At 34.0% G+C, this 23,786-nt stretch overlaps 1 protein-coding gene and 1 pseudogene across 2 annotated transcripts in view; one reads left to right on the top strand and one right to left on the bottom strand.

The window, feature by feature from the left end:
• Positions 1 to 23,786, top strand: part of LOC145292973 (EF-hand calcium-binding domain-containing protein 4B-like) — a 364,830-nt gene that overhangs the window by 99,993 nt on the left and 241,051 nt on the right. The gene's annotated exons all lie outside the window — the stretch shown is intronic.
• Positions 2,909 to 3,057, bottom strand: LOC145293484 (U2 spliceosomal RNA; annotated as a pseudogene).

Below are 23,786 nucleotides of genomic sequence, written 5' to 3' on the forward strand. Positions count from 1 at the left end.
TATCATTTCTCATAATTCTTGGATACGTTACTAATTTCAACAATCATTTTTCATAACTCTTGCTTTTCATAATTTTTCATAATTCTTGGAAATGTTACTAATTCCGACCATAATTTTTTTTTAAATTAAAACCATCCTTATCGCCCTCTCTTACTAAAATAATAACTTTGATATATTGTCTGGGCTGATTATTTCATTACAAACACACTGATCAATCAACTAATATTTCATCATTTTTCGTAATTCTTGGATATGATACTAATTTCGACAATAATTTTTCATAATTTTAGCCCTCCTTATTACCTTACTTAAATAATAATATTTATGGCTTGTCTGGACTGATTTTTTTATTATAAACACACCGATCAGTTAACTCACATTTCACAATTTTTCGTTCTTCTTGGATATCTTAATAATTTCAACAATATTTTTAATCCTCATCGCCCTCTCTTACTAAAACATAACTTTGATATATTGTCTGGGCCGATTATTTCATAAAAAAACACAACTATTTATTAATTTACATTTAATAAGTTTTCATAATTCTTGGATATGTTACTAATTTCGACAATCACTTTTTATATTTTTTATCACATTAATAACCACACACTACTAAACTAATAACTTTGATATATTGTCTGGTCAAGTTATTTTATTGCAAACACATTATTGCATTAAATCACATATCATTTTTCATAATTCTTGGATATGTTACTAATTTCGACAATCATTTTTCATAATTAAAGCCATCCTTATCGCCCTCTCTTACTAACATAATAACTTTGATATATTGTCTGGACTGATTATTTTATAATAAACACACCAATCAATAAACGCGATTTTCATCACATTTCATAATTCTTGGATATGTTACTGATTTCGACAATCATTTCTCCTGACTTTAACACACCTTATAGCCTTCTCCTTACTAAAATAATAACTTTGATATATTGTCTTGACTGCTTATTTCATTACAGACACATTAATCAAATAACTCACATTTCATCACTTTTCATAATTCTTGGATATGTTACTAATTTCGGCAATAATTTTTTATAATTAAAAACCCACATTATGCCCCCCTCCTACTAATATAAGAACTTTGATATATTGTCTGGACTTATTATTTCATGACAAACACACCAATCAAATAACTCACATTTCATCATTTTTCATAATTCTTGGATATGTTACTAATTTCAACAATAATTTTCATAACTTAAACCCACTATGTCACTCCCCCTCACTTAAATAATAACTGTGATATATTGCCTGGGATAATTATTTAATTATAAACACATCAATCAATTCCGGGTATTCTCATATGTTCCACCTATCTTATCCAATCCCGAGTGACGCCGCATATTCTGCTAGTATATATCTTTCACCTATCTAATTCGATCCTGAGTGACGCTGGGTATTCTGCTACTATATGTTTTCCACTTATCTCATTCAATACTGGGTGACGCTTTCTGCTAGTATATATTTGCGCTTATCACATTCAATCCCGGGTTTGACTTCATGTCCGCCACCCCACTGTTAAAAATATATACATGAAATAAAGTAATGTTTTAATCATAAACTGTTTCAGCCATTTCCGAGACTGACTTAATATCCCCCCAACCCACTGCTAAAAAGATACATGAAATAATGTAATGTCTAAATAGTAAAATGTTTCAGCCATTTCTGGGACTACTTCATATCTCGCACCCCACTGTTAAAAATATACATGAAATAAAGTCATGTTTAAATCGTAAACTTTTTCAGCCATTTCCGGGACCAACTTCTTATCTCCCATCCTATTGTTAAAAATATACATTAAATAAAGTAATGTCCAAAACGTAAATGGTTGCAGCCATTTCCTGGACCGACTTCTTACCCCCACCCCACTGTTAAAAATATTCATTAAATAAAGTAATGTTTAAATTGCAAACGATTTAAGTAATTTCCGGGACTGACTTTATATCCCCCACCCCACTGTTTAAAATATACTTGAAATAAAGTAATGTTTAAATCATAAACTGTTTCAGCAGCTTTTCGAAATTAATACATAAAAACATTAACACGGTTAGAGATTAGGCAACCATTGCTTCAACATGAATTTCTGAGTGTAGTATCAGTCCCAGCATTCCAGTGACTTAAATCCCCCCTTTTTTTGGTCTTGGTTAATGAAAGAGAAATCCTTCATTACTGATACAAATTTATTTTTTTATTGATCAGAGTACCCCTTTTGGGGAGCTGGTTTCCCCCAAAATGTTTAACTGGCCTCATGTCAACTCCGGGGAGGCAAGTAAACAAACAACAACAAAAAATAATCAGAAGGGACATTTTCCAGGGCATCTTATAATTAATCAGAAGAGACATTTCCAGTGAATTTTATAATTAACCAGAAGGGGCATTTCCAGGGCATTTTGTAATTAAACGAGAAATTACTTTCCCCACTTACTTTTGTAATATTAAAACTTTGTTACATTAAACGTAGAACCTATTCACAATGCCTCCCTACGGGACAGATTTAGACACCAGGGTCGTTTTTAACCTGGAGAAAAAATTTCCTTAGTCGCAAAGGATTTCTCCTCCACTAAGAGAGAAGAAATTGAAATGTAGCATCGGAAGAACAGATGGTATTTATTTGCTCCCCCACCGAGCAAATTAGGCACAAGGCCGATTTTTAACGTGAGGAGTGAAGGGGAAATGGGGACCAACTCCCCGGGGAGTAGGGGAGCTGGATAGTGACAATTGGTATGAAGGGTTGCCCCTACATTGACCAAAGTCTTATCTGTGGGGTCGCCCCCCACATAGGGTCTTTGCTTGCAGTATCTGCCGGAACAGATGGTATTTATTTGCTCCCCCACTGAGCAAATTAGGCACAAGGCCGTTTTTAATGTGAGGTAAAAACCAGCTCCCCAAAAAGGGGGGCACTCTGGTTACCAAAAATAATAATTGTCCCAGTATAGAGGGTTTCCCCTCCATTGACTGGTACAAATTATCTTAAGTGCAGCATCTGCCGGAACAGATACTACACCTTGATCTTGGCCAAAAGGCCAAGAAAGACAAATCATTTTTATTAGCTTTGCCTCAACAGCGACACCAATTTTTTTGTTTTATTCCACGTTGCTTTTAAGGGGTGACAAGTTTTATTTGGAATATTCATTCCACTTTATTTTAGGGATGCACAGCATGATAACGGACGGAGCGATAAGCGTAATAAATAATATAATGATAATATAACTGGGACTCCTTCCTTCAATATCAGGTTATGATGTGGCATTCCAGGCGGCTGTCGTGAATTTAGAAATTCTACAGGAAAATTCTACTGCCTAATCTTCATCAACAACGCAATCAATTGATTGATAAGAATGCTCTAACCCAGGCAACTCTCGCAAAAAATTACAATTGATCAGTTATGTTACCATGAAAACAATGTAAACATTTTTTGTAAATAATTTTAAACAATGAATACTTTTTGTAATGATAAACAAATAATATAAATAGAAATATTAAATTGTCAGAATATCTTTAAAAAAAATTTAAACAATATATATATAGAACTTTTCATAATTATAAACTATGAAAACTTTTTTAAAGCAATATAAGAATAGAACTTTTTATAATTTTACACAATGTAAAAAGCTTTATTTTTCATTCAAAATTGAATCACGTGATTATTATTAGATCACGTGAGTAAGTTATAAACGATATAAATTAATATTAAGCACGCATATTCTATTGTGACTTTTGATAATTTTCACGTGTATTCTCTTTCACAACTTTTCACATAAATTATACGGTTTAATAATCGAAAAACTACCTTTTTGCGGAAATTAAAATTCGTTTTCAGCATACCAGAAAACCAGTAAAAGTCGTCATTTTAAAGGAAACTGTTAAGGTGGAAACAAAGTAAAAATTTAGCATTAAAAATTATAAAAAGTTCGGTAGTTATGTATTTTTATGTACCGTGCTGAAATAACGTTATTGATTCGAAGACCATTCTTAATGGGGAGAGTGTTTTGTAAGTATTCTCTGCTTCTACCTAACAATTTAATAAAAACAAAGATATCATGAAACTTGAATTTAGCCTGAAAAAAGAAAAATTATTTTAGAATAGCGCAGTCAGTACCAAAAATACATAAGCACCAAACTTCTAAAAAAGTTTGGTTTATATTATTTAAAATAAAAAAGATTTATTATATTGATTAAAATAAAAATAAAAAGATTTATATTGTTTAAAATAAAAAGAGTGTTTTTTAAGTTGTTTTCATATTGTTTTTTTTTTTTTTTTTTTTTTTTTTTTTTTTTTTTTTTTTTTTTTTTTAGAAGTTCTGCTTACTCAACTTCTGAAATACCGATGTCATTGTTTATATACTATTGGTATAGTAACATAACGGTGATTAGGGAGTTTGGTTTCTTTTCTTTGATAGAGGGTTCGAGATTATTTTGCTACCTAAACTTCCGTCTTGGCAGAATTTTTTGTACTTGTGCAGCTGATCAGTTATGTTACCATGAAATAACGTTATTATTTAGAAAGCCATTCTTAACATGGGGAGGGAGCTTGTTAAGTATTTTGCGCTTTCACCTAACAGTTTAATGAAAAAAGAAAAATTATTTTAAGAAAAAGGAAGAAGCTATGTAAATTAAGGATATTTGAAGAAAAGAAACTTATCAAGGAAAAGTGTATTAATTTAAAGAGAAAGTAATGTTGATTGGCACTTGTATTAATGCGGGGGAGGGGATGAACGAAACTTTATAAATAAAATTTCATTTTTAAAGCAACATCAAATTTTGGTAAAACTATACAAACACCGTGACAGCGAATTAACCCTAACCCTAAACCTAACCCTAACCCTAACCCTAAACCCTAACCCTAACCCTAATCCTAACCCTAACCCTAACGCTGTCACGGTGTTTGTATAATAATACCCAAATTTTATTTAATAATTAATATTTAATAATAAAAATGAGAAATCAAGCCTCTGTTTATGTTTGAATGATTGCTTTTCGTGTCAACCTTTCATTTGTGTTGAAATAGTCTCGTAGCGCCGGTAGCGGTGTTTTGATTGAAATAAGTAGCAGACGACATTCTGACTATTTTGGTAGATTTTCCTCAGTCGAGGATTCGAACGTGAATACATGTTTTACTTTTGTTATGAAAATCATATTCACGGAAATTACTCATTCTACTGTAAGCGAAAGTGTCGAAGATAACCGAGTGCATGTATTTTTATGATAAATGTAAAATATAAAGTACATGAAACATTTTATCTGATTAGATTTTTTTTTTTTTTTTTTTTTTTTATAGAAATAAACCTTTATTTCTTGTTGCCATAATGTCCTGTGTAAGAAAGCTCTATCAGAAAAACTAAAAGTAGTAAAAACGTATGCATTCAGAAAAATTTTGCAGTTTCTGTTTGGTACAATAGTTGTTCATCTAATCGATAAATGAATAAAATATGTATAGGTATGTTTCGTAAATGCCATGTAACGTCTGCAAAAGAAAAAAAAAACGCATTCGAAACGTAAGAATTTTTGGTACTTGTGCAGTGTACGATTCGTACACTGTACGAATTATGCTGAAAGAATAGCGTTATTTAGAAAACCATTTTTAACATGTGGACGGAGGTTTTTTAACTGGTCTGCACTTCCACCTAACAATTTAATAAAAAAAAGATATCATAAAAATTTAATTAAATTTTGAAATCCTATCTTAAATGTAACATGGTGCGTACACTACAAAAACACCGAATATTCCTTTTTAATTAATAATTGTTTATCTAATCGGTCAAATAATAATAAAATATATATAGGTATGTCTTCGATGAGTGAATAATAAAAAGATATACAGATTTTTCTTTGTATTTACAAATTCAAAACTGCGAGTGAAATTTACGTATTATTTCATTTTTTTTTTTTATAAATAAAAAGACATGATCAAAATATGTAGCGTTCTAGACTGATGCTGTTTTAAGTGTGTGCATCCGCAAAAGCGCAAAAAATGTCGGCTAGTGGTTAATGTATTTGACATGTAAATTTGCCGATGTCTGCACGCGTTATTCCTGTATGTAAACAAAGATATTACTCGCTATAAACCATCCTGGGTGCATGAATATTATTTTTTGAGAATTTCAGTGTTATGTGACCAGTAGTTTAAGAGTTTACCTGTTAAATATTTGCACACACATACATCTAATGTTTTATTTATATAGATTAGTCATGAATAGAGGAAGGTGTGGAGTACTTATCCTCACTGTCATATGTATTACTTCTTTCACCCATAACAAGAAATTTAACAAGATAATATTTTTCCATATTAGTGTTGGAAAGATTGGTACTCATGCACTTATTGATCCATGCTGAAATAATAACGTTATTATTTAAAAAGCCATTCTTAACATGGGGAGGGGAGGGTATTTTGTACTCATTGTGTACGTTAACCTTACAATTGAATAAAAAACATAAAACTTTGATTAAACTTGGAAATACAATTTAAAAAATAGCGCGAATCAGTAAGTGCATTAGCACCGAAAGATTAATTGGAGTCAGGAAAATAAGAACTTTTGGGGGTATCGGAATCAGAAAAATGTGTTCCTATTTTCTGATGCCAAAAATGATTTTTTTCAATTTTTTTTTTTTTTTTAACTTACTTTTCCATTGCTGGTATTAATGGCAACAAGATTTATTATTATTTTTATTTATCGATTTTAAACTACCAGTAAAATTAACACTTATAGATAATCACACCTACAAGTGTATTTTTACGTTTGCAAAAATATATAACAATAGTTAGGAATTTTAAAAGGATCGGAATTGATAATTGTATTGGACTTGGGGGGAAAATACTGAAATCGTCCCATCGCTATTCCATATACACTGTTTTGTTGACCATTAGTCTCCCACTTCTTTGACCTATATCGACTTGATAGATGGTAAACAGAGGAAAGAAAGAGAACAAAAAATAACAGGTGTGATTTACGTATTTAACAGCCTGAAAATTTCTTTCTCGTCTCCATGGATCATTCAGTTAGTGCACTAAACAGCAGTTGTCAGTTCAAATCTTGTCTATGACATGATTATTTTTACTCTGATTTAGTCCCAAAATGAACTTAATTTAGTTTCCAACATGTCCTTATTTATTTTTTTTTTTCATCCATTTTTCTTGTTAACTATACTGCACAAACACTGAAACAGCATTTTGTTTTACTTTAAACTATTAATTAAGCTCAATGAAAGTAAACTTCTGAGTGACGTTGAGTAGGATCGACTAGTTATTAATAAGTTGATGATGGACAAAAAACAAAAACAAAAAAAAAAAAAACAGACAACCCTGATGAAAGGGAAGAAATAATAGTCCTGTGTAATTTACTGCTAATTATTTAATATTATTTCAAGTGTGATACCTTAATATAACTTGTAAATATATTGATAGATTATTTTAAGACATTCATCAGATTAAAATAACTGTCCTGTTCATTATGGACTTAAACACATTTTTTTTTAAAATAGATTGATTATAATCCCCACTCTCAGTCGTTTTGATAGATTTTGATGTTCTCATCTATCTAACGTTCCTATTTACTTGCCTCCCCACAAGGGTAGAGTTAGACACAAGGTCGGTTTTTAATGTTGGGAAAATCCAGCTCCAAAAAAAAGGGCACTCTGGATGAGAATAAAAATTGTCTCGGTCATGAAGGATTCTCATTCACTGACCGAGGACTGAAAAGGTGAAGTGTAGGATCAGAACAGATACTGCACTGTGATCTTGACCCAAAGAATGTTATTAAAAAGTTAAACACCCCCCAAACTGATTAAAACAGGTAAAGTGTGAGTTATCTCTATTCGATGTCATTCTTTCTTGAATAAATATATTAAAAATAAAAATGTGACCCATTGGGTCATCTCTTCTGCTTGGATTAGATTGTTTGAATCAGAAAAAAAAGTTGGCAAACCCAGTTAAATATTTTTTAAATAACTTTCTGCTTGCTATATCCATCCATCTCTCTCTCTCTCTCTCTCTCTCTCTCTCTCTCTCTCTCTCTCTCTCTCTCTCTCTCTCTCTCTCTCAGTTAAAGGTTTTATAGTTTTATTACTTTTGAGCTGAAAACCATGTTTAGTTTTAAAACAGTTTCCGATGGTTAGATGTTCTATACAAGTTCTGGAGGTGACTGGTTCTCAGGAGACAGTTCTTGAGTTGGAAGCCACAGAGCAAAAGATTCTTCCCTATGTTGACACGAATAAAACATATGCGAAGTTGCTACAGAGAAGGTTTAATTTTTATGGAGCAATTCTGGTTTCTGATTGGTTGGTAGCAGAACGTGAATTAATTTGACTCATCAGTTCCTAGCAGCATCGTTTATAAATAGAATCTTCCGACTGTGCGGGATCACACCTCCATTATAGTTAAAAAAAATATTGCAACAACTACTTATAGTGTTGTTCTCTTTTTTTATAATGGGATTTCCCAATCTTTTTATTCATTCCATTCTGTATTACTCAATTGTTGATAAACAAAGAGAGAGAGAGAGAGAGAGAGAGAGAGAGAGTGAGAGAGAGAGAGAGAGAGAGAGAGAGAGAGAGAGATGCTATGGGATGGGGGGGGGCGGTCAAACAACATACAGTGAAAGAGGAAGAGAGTAATAAGTAGAAACTTGATCACTCATTCATTTCAGCATGAATCAAATGATTCAATTGTAGGCATTGATTCCCGGCGATATCTATCTAGTTAGAATTCTTTGAAGAAAATGACATTGGATACTTACAGGAGGTATCACGTGAAGATTATCAACATGCTAAGTGAAAATGTTTTTGTAGAACAAACTGGATTCAAATTTGGCATATGTAGGTTGTCATTTCATGTCGTCACCTCCCATCCGGAAACTTAGTAAAGGGATAAGTAATAGTGAATTAATTGGAAAGTAAGATGATTTAGAACAATTAAAATCCAAACATAACTCTATTCCTCAATTAAGGAATATCTTAGAATATATTATGTGTGATAATAGATATAAAAAAAAAGCCTTATGGAAACAAACGTTGATTAATTCATTTTTAGTATCATAATAAATGCAAATAAACCAAAATTGCAATTTTAGGATATGTTCTTAGCAGTCAAACCAACAGAGGATGGTTTGTTATGGCATCTTCTGGCTCTGCTTTATCTAGCTGACATATGTTTCTGTACAGTTCTAGTAGGTCCATCCTCCCAGGCTTTACTCTTTTGCACTTTAAGAAGTATATAGTTTATTGTTAATTGTCTGAGGTGTCTCCGACCAAGGAATGCTAACAGAGCTGCTCAGGCATTTTTTGTAGACCAGTGTACTCAACCTCTTGGACATACGCTTTTCAGTCCTCACTTTCTGACCTTGTGTCACATTTTTTCATTGTGGGAGGGAAAGAAGAAAAATAAACTTTAGATTTAAGGCAAACCTAACGAGTTTGATGAATAAGAAAATCTCTCAAAATGATTCTGTCGGAGGAGTGTATTGTTGGAGAGTACTTTTGTTACAAGTGATGAGTTATGCTAATTTTCTTTCCTTCTGTGCAACTAATAAGAAAATTCACGTTCTGAATAACAACTGTTTTTTGTTTTTTTTATAATTGAAAAAGTATGAGAGTTTTTAACTTTGGAACATGCGTTTCTTCTATTGCACATGAAAGATTTAAATTTTTTTCTTTATTATATATTTGATTTTGCTTGCTAGATTGTTTATGACTGCTTTGCCCTCTGACTTTTTAACAGATTTGTAATTGAACCTACTGTTAGCCTGTCTATTGTTTGCTTTTTTTAGGGTGGGGGGTATTTTTAACCGATCCACAGAAGAGACGTTGCGAGGCTGGCTTTGTTTTGTCGTTATTTCCATGGCAAGTGCTCATCTGAGCTCCAATCTCTAGTCCCCCCTCGCCAATCTTTCATGAAAAACACCCGTCTAGCTGAAACCACTGCCAATAATTTTCCCCACTCTTTATCTGTGCCTAAATGAAAGCGTAGATTCCATGAACAAAGCTTCTTTCTTAGAACTGCACGCCTGTGGAACTCTCTTCCATTGGCTGCTTCCCAGCTGACTACAACTTGGACGTCTTCAAGTCCAACATAAACAAATTCTTGAGGAACCGCCTCCTTTAAGTAATCCAATTTACCAAATTTCCATTACTAACGATTACTACGATATTATCCCATTGACTACTGTACACTATATAATCCTTATCCCTCCGAGCCTTGATAATTGATGACTCCTATGTAAACAAAACACAAAAAAAAAAACAATCGGGTGATAACCATTCAAAGTTTAGCTTTTAGCTATGTGAAAAGATGTTTTTTCTTTTATTTTTTTGTGTAAATTTGAAAGAGCATATATCAGTCCAATGACATTATGTCAAGTAACAGCACGAAGCTGGATACTCCAACAAACTAGATGAATTCTTTTCCAGGAATCCAGTGAGACCAAGAGACTACAAGATTGATATACTATAACATAGGTAAATGGTCAAGAAGAAAGTAGAGAAAGATTATGTTCTCAACTTCTTTGTTAACTCAGTGTTTGAGATGTAAAGAAGAACTTCCAATGGAATATCAGAATATCTATGCATCTCATATAGATATCAAGTGTTAGCCCCAGGAAAGAGGCCACTTGATTTCTGAGAACTTCAACTGAAGTGAAATGAAACACCTAACGGAAGACTAGATTTGGGGTGGGGGGTTATAATACTGATTTCATGTAAATAAATGTTATTTTAAGGCTTTGGTAGATTTTAAGCAAAGACTAATTAAGAACATTTTAGATATTTGCAAAAAAAAATAGTGGGTTCAATTTAGTTCCTTGTATGATAAGTAATTTGATTTACTTTCTTCCAGAAAATACTTTGTCTCGGTTGGAATTATTTTAAATAACCACCATTTTGTGGAAAAAAAAAAAGGTCACTCTTTATTCATCCGTACAGAGTTACTTCTCTTTGATTGGAACAAGAAAATATGTTTTGGAAAAAAAAACGGTATAAAAGAAAATTGAAAGAAATTTCAAGTAAATTATGTTCCCGAGCACTGCTGGGTAGGTACAGCTAGTTGTAAAATAAAGAAAATAATTTTTTTTTTTTTTTTTTTTTGTGTGTGTGTGAAATGTGAGTAGTTTACATGCACGTACGCACGTACACACACACACACACACACACACACACACACACATCTAAAGTTATGCCAAAAACTTTAGAAAACAACCTTCAGTCTGTAGTGGAATGGAGTCGTAAATGGACGATAACATTTAATGCTACTAAGACTAAGCTTCTTTCCTTTTATAATTACGAGAAATCTTCTCTACCACTGATAGTCATGACTAATAAAATCCTACCTGAGAGCGCATCATTCAAACTTCTTGGCTTAGTATTTATAGGCAACATGAATTGGAACAAATACATTGAGGACATTGCCAAGGCTTCTGCAAAGAAGGTGGATTCCCTCTATTATGCTAGAAAAATTATACTTGAGAGTATTCTGTATCTCTACAAAACCACTATTCACCCATGCATGAAGTAGTGTTGCTACATCTGGGCTGGTGCATCTACCACTAGTCTCCTTCTCTTATATAATCTCCAAAAAAAAGTCTCCAACTTAATGGGTTCCATACTATCAACTAAGCTCCAACCCCTGCTCCATCACTGCAATGCTGCATCCCTTTGTACTTTAATGGAATGTTATCTGATGAACACATTGCATTTGTATTCTCTTGATGCATATACACTTGAAGAAAACCGTCTAGCAGCAAAATCTCACTCCTTCACTGTTGAGGTCCCTAGATGCTGGAAAACTTTTCACTCGAATACCTTATTCTCTCAAACTGCTAGACTTTCAAATTCCCTCCCTGTTGCTTAAATGACTTTACTAACATGCAGAAGTTTAAATGTAATGTGAACAAACATCTCACTCCTCTCACATAGTAGACATGGTCCCAAATAGGAACCCCTTATGTCCAAATGGTAATATGCCTTTCTTGGGGTGAACAAGAGTGAAAAAAAGAAAGAAAAATCAGATTATTTATTGGATTACTCACATATAAAAAAAATTATTTATTTATTTTTGTTTGTTTGTTTTTTTTTTTTTTCGATGATTATAGTACAACTACCTGGATGATGTCTACCTGTAGTATTTGTTCTGTTCGTAATTTAGCTTTCTACGTTTCTAAAGAATTAACTTGCTTGCAAATGACGTCCATTGCATGATTTGTGGGAGGGGGAAAAAGCTGGAAGACATTTTGAATACTTCGTCATTTATTTCTTAGTATTTGTTATTATTATTTTTTTTTCTCTGAAAATAAAATAATTATGCAGATATCAATTACCTTTCCACATTTCTCACCATGATTTGCTCTGGAGATTAAATAACCTATTTTATTCACATGCACGACAGGATAAACTTGTGTAACATTTGATGCTTATTATTTATATATATGAATTGAAAGAAGATAGTTGCTTAAAATGTATTTTTATTATATTTCTTGTTTTGTTGCTTGTTGGAGTAATCTGAAATGCTTTCCGGTGCCATGACTTTTTATCTTGCCTATTTTATTTACGTCTTTTCTGTGTAATTTCCCCCCCCCCCTCCTCAGTTTCAATAATATTTTAAGAATAATCATTTTGGCTGCAACTGGATGATATCTACCTAATGCCTTCTGATTTAGTCATTTTCTCTTTGGTTATTTTAGGTAGACATGTTTTTGTTTTTTCTAATATATATAAAAAAAATAGTAACAAATAAACAGATATTCTTTCACTAAATGCGTAAAAATTCTTTAGAGCTGTGGAGACAGTAATCAAAATGCTGGACTTTGAATCCTGAAATTTTAACAGAGTCAAATCTGACCCAAGAAAATCTGTTTTCATTATATAGTAATTTATATACTAACGGGACCTGTGGAAATTCCACAGTTGCATCCTAGATCTGTTGTATTTTGCTGCTGTGCTTAAAAATATTGCCATTCTATGGATGTTTATATGAATGGAGACTGCATTATCTTATTGTACCATCTTTGTACAGAATAGATACTACACTTAAATGAAGCAATATTTATATCATAGAATGTTCATTTATGAACTAGCAATCAATCCAGAAGATTTAGTGCCCACAATAGAACATCCTAACCTGCTTACATACCAACTTGTAATATCTATTTCGTTCTAGTTCAATTGATCAGATAGTTGAGTACCGTCTACTAAATTCAATGACAACCACTAGAGAGTAGGAAGTAGACTTTACATTTGTCAACCTCGTAATTCTGATTTCCTTTATTTTGTCCTCACACTCCATGAGCAATATTTCTGACAAAGGAGAAAGAATTGATGTTTTATGGGTCGGAATCAGTTCATCTGGCATATTGTTAGCTAGTTTTTAAACTTGAAGTGTGGTAGTTATTTATTTTTTCTTAGCGCTTTAAATCAAGTGGCTTCATATTATGTCTGAAGGAATTTCCATAAAAAAATTGTATATAATGCAACTTCTTGAGTATTAGATAATTAGTGATTTGGTTCTATCTTCTGCTAGGTGTCCCTTTTATTCAGTTTGACTAACTTTTCAACTGACTCATGTTAGCACTAGAATGACTCTTACGGAAGTCTTCTTGTTCCAGAATCACATTTATTTTTTTATTATTATTATTTTTTTTTCTACCTGGAGGATCACCACTTATCAAGGAATGAAGGCCACTCAAGGATAGGGGTTAAGGTAAATGATTAGACAAGATCAGTCATGATGGAACTTGAATATGGCTCGATTATCTAAATGAATGACTCTGTAAGAATTTATTCACATTAGACTTGAAGACAACCATGCTATAGTCGGCTGGGAAGCAGATAAATAGTATTGCATTCCACAGATAGTTCTAGGAAAGAAATTATGCTCATGGAATTTTCGTTTAGTTTTGGGCACAGTTAGGGAGTGAGGAAAGTTGTTGGCGGTTGTTTCAGCTAGGCGAGTATTCATTGTGAACACTTTATGGGGAGCGACCATAGATTAAAACTCAGTCAAGCACTTAACATCAAAGTATCAATAGAGTAGAGACTGTTGGAGACTTGCATAAGTCCCCCCCCCCCCCGAAACAAATAAATAAAAAGAAATACAGTAAAATATAATAATATAAAATAAACTTTTATTTATTTTCTTTAAAAGAAAAGAAATTACTTTGTGTGTGTGTGTGTGTGTGTGTGTGTGTGTGTGTGTGTGTGTGCGCAAAGGTAGCAGTCTCTATGACAGAAGGAAGGGAGGAAGAAGGTGAAGACTTGAGAGCATGAGAGAAAAAAGTCCTACTATGTGTTGTGGCGAAGTGAGAGAAAGAGCCAAGCAATATTCTTTGACGTGTGAAAAAAAACTGTCATTTAAGCTACTGAATTTGTGCTCGACTTGCGACTTGTCTTTCTGCTAGTGTCTGATGCCCCTCTCTGACGAGAGTTCTTGCCGTTTATAATTCTTTAGAGGTTCCAAAAAATAAAACATGCTTTCAACAACGTCAGCTATTTCTCAAATGCCCTGCTTTTTTGACCCTAGAGGTTTGATGTGGGTGAATGCTGTAATTCTCACGCAAATGAATTTATAAATTTTAATGTGTGTATATGTGTCTTAGAAAAATAAACTAAAAAAACAGCACAAGACTGACTCACAACGTCTTTTCGGTGAGAAAAAGGGAATAGGGAGGTGAAAAGGTCATCGCCCACTAAATTTTGAAAACGGTTTTGTATTCTGTCAAGACAAGAAAGGGTGCTTTGAAGTACGCCACCTCTAATGTGACAACAGTACTCAATCTTAGGTTGTATTTGACTCTTGTACACATAGAGGATTGCGTTGGAAGTTAGATTCTTTCTGGAGCAGTAGAAAGATCTCACCATCTTGCCAGCGATTTTTGGCAACAGATCTGATGTAGTCTTCCATTTTAAATCCGAGGTAAAGGTCAGTCCCAGAAGTTTGTCAAAGCCAGATACTTCATTGAGGTGAGAGACACTCATTTCAACTGGGGCAAAGTGGGCATCTAAGGGTTAGTACTGAGAAGATAGAAGTTTGGTTTTGGATGTATTAAAGGTGACTAGTCATTTTTGACCCCATTGTACCACATACTCCAGGTTAGGAGAATTGCTTCCCAACACCCTGGAAAACCTCATCAGTTTGCCCTGTATTTAAGAATTCTGGTGATCGGTCATCTTCCTCTCAGTACAGACCCATTAGTCTCTTGTGCGCCATGAGTAAGTTGCTGGAATTTGTGTTAAATAGAAAAGTAGTCAACCACCTTATCAAAAATAATCTTCTTAGTGACATGCAATATGGTTTCCGTTCTGCTAGATCTACAGCAGATGTACTGACGGTTATATCTCATAGAATTAGTGAATCTCTTGATGGAGGCTTCCTTTCTAGGGTAATTGCTCTTGACATATCAAAGGCCTTTTGTGGTAAATTGAAGATCCCATATATTTGTGGCTGTTCACTTTTTGACGCCCTTTTATCCCTTTCTCAAATTCCATTGTCTTTGTCTTGACATCATGTTTAAAAACCTTTTACGCATTCAGATTTGCACACTTACATCGCATGGCGATGCTATGACAGCTAGTACAAATGTTCAGGTGGTCTATTCAATATTTTTATATCCAGGGTTCACTTGACAGTTTAATGCAAGACTTACTGTATTGATTGGGGATAGTCATTGAGACAATTACCAAAGTGTCCCCACATTTCATTCGAAGGCAGTAAAAGATTATTGAACGTTCATAACTGATACCTGATGGACAAGTTAGGCATAGAAAGAAATTTATTTGATTGCAGAAAGGATTTTGAATTTTAATGACTAGCAGTATTCATCTGATATTATCTGTGTTAAGATATATTTTTGGCCAGAAATAATTTCAGTTTTTGCCTGAAAAGAAAAATAAAAAAAATTTAAGAAAAAAAACAAACTTTTGTAATATGAGGTCAAGTAATAAAAAAAACTGTTAGCGTGACGGTGATTTTTTTTTTTTAATATTTGTTAATGCTGCATTTCTTACAGACAGCTTTGACAATGACAAATAAAAATAGAATTAATAGAAACAAATTCTTTTTATTTAGTTATTTTTAATCTTAAAAATGTCAAAAAAAAATTTTTTGTTTTTAATTCTTCACTGAGATAATCTTTAATGTTATTTTTCTTTTATGAAAGAACAAATTCACTTTGTTTCAAAAGGTGTTTCCTTTCTTTACATTATAATATATTGTAGTTATTTCATGTGAGTTTTAAGGACAGGCTTAGTTCTGATGACCATAAAGAAAAATTAAATCTAAACAGTATAGGAAGATGTGTGCAGAACAGGAGACTTCGATAGTATGACCATGTTGAAATAAAATGGATGAAAGTTCTTGGGTCAATAGATGTAGAACAGTTAAGGTAGCAGGTTTAGTTCAAAGGAGAAAGCCAAGGAAAAGATGGGAGGAAATGATAAAAATAAACTGGAGAGATAAATAAAAACTTGTCCAGATATAGGTTAATTTGAGAGTCAATTTCTTAAAACTGTCCAATGCATACCAACATGTAGAACAAACACTGAACCGAATATGATGATGGTAATGATTCATGAATTTAACTGATAATTGCTCTTAGTGACTCCAGATGGAATTGAAGGAATATTTTAGTGGTGTCTTTAGATTCTGTGAAAAATTTGACCCTTATTGAAAGTTATTTAAACGTTCTGTTATCGTATATATTTCTATAACACAAAAACAAATATATATATATATAAAACCTTAGGATAATTTAGTGTCCCCAATGATTCTGGGTTAAACAGAGTTGAAAGGGAAAAGATAATGAAATACCAAGGTTCTATGAAAAGAAATTGGAATGAAAGTTTAAATCAATAAACATTTATTATTTTATTATTACTACAGGCAGTGGAAGATGTTTCTTAAACCAAAATCAAATAAAAAAGATAATTCAAGGAATCGGTTTTGGCATCGGAAAATAGGCTCAAATTTTTCCGATTCCGATATCACGAAAAGCTCTGATTTGTCTGATTTCTGATTCTGATTAATGCCATTTTATTTTTGAGTTGCAGTCACCCCTATAGTATCACATACAATCCTGTAACAAACAGATCACTGAGCCTCCATCTTTTATCCATTATTTCGGAATATTTATATTCTTCATTCCATTACATTCTGTGTCAAATATTGTGTCACTCAGCGCATTCCAAATAATAATTTTTTTTTTTAATTTCTATTACTTCATTTACTTGGACCATTTTGATTATTGTAGATTTTAATTTTTTAAAAACCTAACAGCCAGCCGTGGTTCTCCCCAGAATTTGCTGCTGCCATTGCGCACAGAAATCACTTTTTTCATTACTTCCAACGTAATAGATGTACTGAGACTAAAGCCGCTTTCAAGATTGCCAGCAACCACTGGAAAAAAGTAATTAAGATGGCGCGAGAGTTGTATGCTCATTCCTTCAAATCCAAGGTAGTTGAGCAGCGGCTTGGTTCCCATCAGAATCCTGAACAGACGTGTGTGCTCTATCCCAACTATCATCAATGAACCTGAGATAATCTCGTCAGCATCAGACAAAGACAAACTCTTTGCCAAGAATTTTGCAGCTAATTCTACGCATTACGACCAAGGTTGCAAACACCCAATATTTCCTCATATATCAGAAAACACGCTATGTGACATACAAATATCTGTACATGATGCTGCCAAGCTAATCAAAAACCTTGATTCCAGTAAAGCAACTGGCCCTGACGGCATTCCAATTATAGTGCTCAAAAAGCTTCAATCAGAACTAGCGCCCATACTTACAAAGTTATTTAAGCGTTGTCTTAAGGAGAAATGCTTCCAAACACCTTGGAAAGTCTCATCAGTATGCCCTGTATTTAAGAATTCAGGTGATCGCTCATCTCCCTCTCAGTACAGACCAATAAGTCTCCTGTGCGTCATGAGTAAGCTGCTGGAATGTGTGCTAAAGAGAGAAGTAGTCAATCATCTCAGCAAAAATAATCTTCTTAGTGACATGCAATATGGTTTCTGTTCTGCTAGATCAACAGCAGGCATGCTTACAGTAATATCGCATAGGATTGGTTAATCTCTCGATGGAGGCTTCTTCTCTAGGGCAATTGCTCTTGACATATCAAAGGCCTTTGATAAGGTATGGCATAAAGGTCTACGTCACAAGATCCCCAACTATGGTATAGCTGGAAATGTCTTCTCAACTATTAAATCATTTTTCTCTGATAGGTTCATAAGAGCAGTGATTGATGGGCAGAAATCAGAAACTCTCAGTATTAATGCTGGAGTCCCTCGGGGATCCATCCTGGGCCCAACTCTCTTCTTGATCTACATCAATGATCTTTCAAACCACATCCTTACATCATTCGTAGACATTTTTGCCAATGACACTACGATCTATGGTAACACTTCAAAGACTGTAAACGACCAAGTTCTCTCTGACTCTCTCTCTCTCTCTCTCCTCTGATCTTGAGCACGTGGTACAATGGGGAAAAAGTGGCTGGTTACTTTTAATACATCTAAAACCAAGCTTCTATCTTTACTTCATCAATGCTGTGATGCCCAGCTGTCATCAATTGAAATGGATGTCTCTCGTCTTGGGGAGGCTTCATGTTTTCACAAGCTTCTGGGCTTGACCTTTACTCCCGATCTGAAATGGAACATGTATATCAAATCCATTGCCAAGGGTGCTGGAAAAATGGTGGGATTCTATGGCTCCAGTAGATATCTCAATCTTGAGAATGTAGTACAATGGGGAAAGTGGTGGCTGGTTACTTTTAATGCATCTAAAACCAAGCTCCTATCTTTACATCATCACCGCTCTGATCCTCATCTGGTATCAATTGAAATGAATGGCTCTCGTCTTAGGGAGACTGTATGTTTTGACAGGCTTCTGGACTTGATCTTTACTCCTGATCTGAAATAGAACACATACATCAAATCCGTTGCCATGGTAGGATCCTTCTACCGCTCCAGTAGATATCTCACTCCTGATGCAATTCTCTACCTATATAAAAGCCAGGTATGCCAATGATGGAGTACTGTTGCCACATCTAGGCAGGAGCTGCTAGAAGCAGCTTACCCTGCCTTGACAGAGTTCAAAATAGACTTTTTAGCTTGGTGGAGGATGCCCTTTTCTTTTCCCTGCAATCCCTTTCCCAAAGAAGAGACATTGCGAACCTGTCTCTGCTTTATCGTTATTTTCATGGCATTTTATTTGTTACATAGGAGTCGCCACTTATCAAGGCCCAGGGGCCACTCGAGGATAAGGGTTAATTAGTCATTGTGATTATGGCATAGTAAAAAATAAGTAGTGGGAATTTTGTAAATTGGATTACTTAGCGGGATGGTTCATCAAGAACTTGTTTATATTGGACTTGAAGGCAATCAAATTGTAGTCAGCTGGAAAGCAGGCAAATGGAAGAGTTCCACAGGCGTGCAATTCTAAGAAAGAAGCTTTGTTCATGGAATTTATGTTTAGGTTTAGGTGCAGATAAAGAGTGTGGGAAATTATTGATAGTGGTTTTGGCTAGACGAGTGTTTTTCGTGAAAGTTTGGTGAGGGGGGACCTTAGATTGAAGCTCAGACGAGCACTTGCCATGGAAATAACAATAAAGCAAAGACAGGCTCGCAACTTTTGAAACAACCTTTATACAAATCTAGACTGTTAGAATATGAAACATGAGCACTTCAGCATTTTAAAGATAATTTCACTTATTTTGTCGCCATTGTTTTTTGTTTTAGCTTGATTGTTTAGGTAGATATTCGTAATTCTGTCTGTGTGTTTAATATCGAAAATGCTCATTCAATTTAGAAAAATGGTTGGATTATTCTATCGCTCCAGAAACTACCTCACCCTTGATAGAATCCTCTAGCTGTATAAGATCCAGACACATCCTAAGATGGAGTTTTGCTGTCACATCTGGATAGTTGCTGTTCAGTGTACTCTTCCTTGCCTTGACAGAATCCAAAACGGACTTTGCAATCTGGTTGTGGAATGATCTCTTCTCGTCCCTACAGACTCTCTCAGACCGAAAAGATGTTGCTAATCTCTCTCTAGTGCATTATGTTATGCTTGAGGTAGCTGCTCAACCAGAGTTCAGATCCCTGGTTTCTCCCTAGTAAAACATTTACAGTAAGAGCTCTGCTAACTACAACAATCACAGCAAAAAACTTGCTTTTTTCTCGCTCTCTCACTCTGTACCAAAAATAGAAATCATGAACAAAATTTATTTTCCTTGTATGGAACAAAATACCATGAAACTGCTTCCCAACTGATTACGGCATGGTTGTCTTCAAGTCTAATGTAAACAAATACTAGCTCAGCCGTCCTCTTGGATAATCAGTTCCTCTTAAGTAATCTTCTGCCCATTGTTTTCAGTCCTATTTTGGTGACTGACAGTCTCTTTAACCCTTATCCCTTCATGGCTCCTTTTAACAACGACAACAGTTCAGTTGTAAATGTTATTTATAATAGCAGTACAAATAATTTTTTTTCTTTACAATATACATAATATCTCATATTCTTAACTTTACATATCTATATATATAAAGGATAAAATGTGTGTGTGTGTATGTTTGTATGTCTTGCATAAACTTTCGAAAGAGGCGACGGATCTTCAGAAGATCGGTATCATTTTAAAGCTCAACCTTCGGATGACAAATATTGAAAAATTGGCCCAAAACACTAATTCTTTCACCCTCAACTGGGCAGTTTTCCACAAGAAAGGGTCAGGTTTTTTTACGTCGCCATTTTTGCAAGTTATCATATCGGTTGGATTGACTTCGCTTAATTTCAACATTCCGAACTTCTGGTCAGACGATGGAGCATTGGTAAGACGTCAGATTTTCTTTCACTTTCTTTTCTGCCTTCGCGTTGTGGGTTCAAGCCTGCCTGCCTACTACCATTTTTTTTTTTTAAACACCTCTCTCCGCATGGGCTGCTGACTGTTGTTTTGACCCCATCCCGCTAGTACCGCTTTTTTTTTTTTTTTTTTTTTTAAACACTTCTCTTCACCCGGGGTTTCTTACTACACCACCTATATACACCCGGTCTGCCTACTGTTGTTTTGACCCCCCCCACTACTACCACTTTTTTTATTAACACCTCTCTCTACCCAGACATCTTACTGTTATTTTACCCCCCCCCACACACACACACAACTCTCCACACCCGGGCAACGCCAGGTAGCTCTTTCATAAGGACACAAATCAGTTGTCATAAAAATATGTTCTACTTCATTGTTCATAACAATGATATCAGTTTTATGGTTACATTTTAAAGATTGCCCTATTTTTTTTTTTTTTTTCTTAAATGTTTATATGGATCAATTTACAGTTTGAATTTTCTACTTATAAATTCACATAATGGATATTTTAACCAACTTGTATATAATACATCTGTTTATAACATTAATATGTCAGAAATGAAGCATTTTAACACACATCTTACTAGGATAAAACACTCCCGTGTGGTGAGTGATGAACCAATTTTAAAACATTCTCACTCCTGAAATATTTCTCCCTCTTTATGTCTGTCCTATCAGACCTCTGCGCCATATCTGTTGTGGTGTTAGTGGTTGAATTATTGATGAGGAAGACACAGTAACAATCAAATAAATATGTATTAACAAAAATACACAAAGGAGGTAATTGAGCAATATCTTTGTTCATTGCTTGACTAGTGGTGACGACCATACACCCTGCGTGTCTGTCTGTCCCCCTTGGTAAACCTGTTCTCGTTAACCGGAAGTGACGTCATGGAATACTTCATTATTCCCGGTAGTAGGGGTGCGTTTCCAACAATATCTAAGGCATGATAACCAGCATCTCGAAAGAGTTCAAAGACTAGCTATTTAAACAGTATCGGATCTATCAGATCTGCTCTATGAAAGCTGACAACTTTAACCCTAACCCGACAACCTACTTAACGATTACATGGTGATCTCTTTTTGGCCTATAATTCCCTCAAGGGTCAGTGTGATATTCCTCAATGGTCAGTGTGATATTCTTAGAGACATATTATTCACTTCTATACCAGAAAGAGGTCTACACAGACACTACAAAACATCACTACTGAAGAGGAGGGGTACTTTCTCAATTAGGATCCCTTTTGACCTTGAAATAGCTTTCCAAGAGAGATAATAAATATGAAAAAACTAGCAGTATTCACTAACCGGTGTTGCCCAGTGGAAGCGTGCCCCTCCCCCTCGATAAAAATTATAGTACGGTTGTTGTTGTTGTTGTTGCTGCTGCTCTCCAACCCCTAACCTCCTTATGTTATGAACAGCTTTCGGAATAAACATCCCCAACTCTTCATGGGAAGAACGGCTATTGGAATGTCAAGAATGGGTGGAGAGAGGTTGTGTAGTAAGGGTATTGAGCAACCACCAGCCATAAAAAAAAAAATTAAAAAATAGCAGCGAAGGGGGGAAAAAATAAAAATAAATTAGAAGCAATAGGCAGCCTGAAAAAGAAATATCCATTTAGCCGTCAAAGCTGTGGTAATGTAGAATGGTTACTTACCAGGTTCCTTGACTACAAATAGTTCGTCTCAAAGTTTTATTAAGAAGCAGAAATTTATTTACGAACGAAAACATGGAATCCTATCATAAGGAAATGAAAGTAAACTTCTTTCATGTATTCATCATTTATTATTTTTGTTATATTAACTGCAATACTTGGTTTCAGTTATTTCACATATTATCGTAACACAAAAAAATAAAACCTAAAAAAAGAAAAGAAAACACTTTAAAAACAAATGAAGGTTTTTCGGATCATTTTGATATAAAAAAAAAAAACAAATAAAAAAAAACAATATTACTGTGAATCTGATAATAATTAAAACAAACAAAAAAAACAGTCATTTGGTTGGGTACGAATGGGCAACCCATAGGTTATAATGCGGGCACACTATTCACTGTGCCACGAAAACGGCTTTGAAGTAATGTCTTGTTTTTATTCTATTTAAAGCAAACAATTTTCGTTACATGGTTTTAATCTCTCTTTCTCTATTTGTTTCTATTTCTCTGCCGATGCAATGATTTAATCTCTCTCTCTCTCTCTCTCTCTCTCTCTCTCTCTCTCTCTCTCTCTCTCTCTCTCTCTCCTGATACGATGATTTAATCTCTCTTTCTTTCTTTCTCTCTCTAGGTTGGTAGATAATTAAATTCTACTGTATATTATTATTATTATTATTATTATTATTATTATTATTATTGTTATTATTATTTATTTTTTTATTTTTTTTTTTTTTGCTGTTTCTTGCTTTTTACAATTTTTCGGCTATTATTAACTAAGTTAATAATTGAATCTAAATTAAAGGTGGGTGCTTAAATCGTATTTTAAACTGCAAACGCCCCCCCCTCCAACTAAATGTATTTGGAAAATCGATTTTTTTAGCGAGTTTAAGAATGGTGAGGCAAAAAGAAAAAGAGAAAAATGAAAACAAATAGTAAATAATTGTTAACAAAGACATGAAATAAACTCGGTTCATGTATTTTAAAAAAAGAAAAAAATGTATAATAAACCCAGAAAAAAAAACAAAGCAAACTATTGGATTACGATGGTTGGCTAGAATGTAATTATGCATATGTATCAGTCATGGAGGACAGTAAGATGGCGTAGTGTTCGTTAATTAAGGGGAATATTTTCATTCCAATAATGCATGAATAGTGGAATGGCTCGTGTCTGCCAATCAGAATGTGAGGAACAAGTATCGGAAGAGACTAGTATTTTTAGTGTAGAAGAACGGAAGGTAAATGCTATGTCAAATAATGAATAGATCAGTTACAT

Source organism: Euprymna scolopes, chromosome 14 (genome assembly GCF_053919585.1).
Source record: "Euprymna scolopes isolate OS-2025 chromosome 14, ASM5391958v1, whole genome shotgun sequence".
Lineage (NCBI taxonomy): Eukaryota > Metazoa > Mollusca > Cephalopoda > Sepiida > Sepiolidae > Euprymna > Euprymna scolopes.